The 1,541-nt window shown below is 41.1% G+C and overlaps 1 protein-coding gene across 1 annotated transcript in view; it reads left to right on the top strand.

Moving 5' to 3' along the window:
- The window catches only part of LOC116672368 (trichohyalin), a 104,091-nt gene that overhangs the window by 662 nt on the left and 101,888 nt on the right, over positions 1-1,541 (top strand). The gene's annotated exons all lie outside the window — the stretch shown is intronic.

Below are 1,541 nucleotides of genomic sequence, written 5' to 3'. Positions count from 1 at the left end.
CCAGTCTCTCTGGAGGCGTGGGTTCGAATCCCACCGCTGCCATTATGACCATTCAAGGTTATAAGTAGATCTGTGAATCGTTGTTTGTCAGCTAGAGTTATGTAAATCGTTTCTAGCAACACAGGACACATCTCTGAAAAAAAAAACATATTACCTCTGTATTCAATATTTTGTCCTTTGTGTCTTTTGTTTTGTTAGTTATAAAGGTGATGAGTGAGTCAATTTCTGATTAGACATGATCACATGTTGACCCTGTTCTGACACTGTAGCTTGCACTAAATTGAAATCAAACCATTCCTTGTTTTACAGGGGACACTCTGCAGCCTCCTTAGGTAACCATCCAGGGTTTCTGGACCCTGAGTATGGTACAAAAAGAGGCATCATTGAGGGCCCAATTCAAACCTAAAGTCTACGGGAAGTGTAGTTTTCTGCTGACATCTATTGTCATTAGATTATCATCCATCCAATACAAATCAAAGAGCATCCTGTCCACCGTGAATCGGGCATCAGAAGATGACCTCTGTCCTGTCAGACAAATGACAGGAGGAAGCGCAGGGGTGCTTTCATAAAGCCGCAGCACTTGTAACAGGTGGCAAATTGCATTATGTTTCCATCTGAGGGGCAGGAATCAGGAACACAGATCCACACTCATATTTAAAAAAAGAGGATTCTAATCATCAGGATTGTCATGTGACATCATTTAGCTACAGAATGTAGCCTGTGTGAGCTGGGCTGTGCATCAAAGCAAGTGTAACAAGGTTTCAGAGATGGGTTTCGGTCAGTCGGCCCCAGTCTCGGGCCTGCTTAACAAGGTTATGTGTTTAGAACCCAGGAGCTCCCGAGTCCTAAAGGTTGATGTGGACAATTAATCATAAAGGTTGTCCATTGAAAACACAATGTCCATTCATCCATGAATCCATTGTAGGTTTACAATGTTTCCTAACATGTTAGAACAACCTCCCAATTAAAGAATTCATGTAAAGTATTTTTTTTCTACTGCTTTAGGACAGTGGTCACAGTGAGACACTGAGCTGGCAGGCATGTGGAGTCTTAGGTTTTATATACACAAACATTAAGCAAACAATTTCCAAAATATGTCTCACATCAAAGATGTCAACTGAACGGAACTTAATCCAAGCTGTACTAACTGCACGTAAACTGAGTGAAATGGACTTAACTGACCTAACAAAGACATAACTGACCCACCAAACTGAAGACAAAGGGAAACAAATATAAAGTAAGACCATTTGTGAAGCACAGGGCTAACAACTAGACTACCAACTCAGTTTAAATATTTGAGCAATTAACCAAAACAAAAGCACCACCAAACTAATATGGTCTGCAGGGTGAATCCAGAGAGCTAGCTGCACCATCTGTCTAATCTGAGTTTTCTATTGCACAACTAAAACAACTTTTGAACGTACACACGTTCCACCAAAACAAGTTCCTTCCCAAAGCTATTTGGCAGATGCACCATTGCTCCGCCTGGCGCTTAGCGCCACCCAAAACAAATGTGATTGGTTTAAAGAAATGCCAATAAA

The sequence above is a fragment of the Etheostoma spectabile genome, chromosome 22 (genome assembly GCF_008692095.1).
Source record: "Etheostoma spectabile isolate EspeVRDwgs_2016 chromosome 22, UIUC_Espe_1.0, whole genome shotgun sequence".
Lineage (NCBI taxonomy): Eukaryota > Metazoa > Chordata > Actinopteri > Perciformes > Percidae > Etheostoma > Etheostoma spectabile.
Note: the sequence above shows the minus strand (reverse complement) of the source record. Positions and strands in the feature narration are given on the sequence as shown.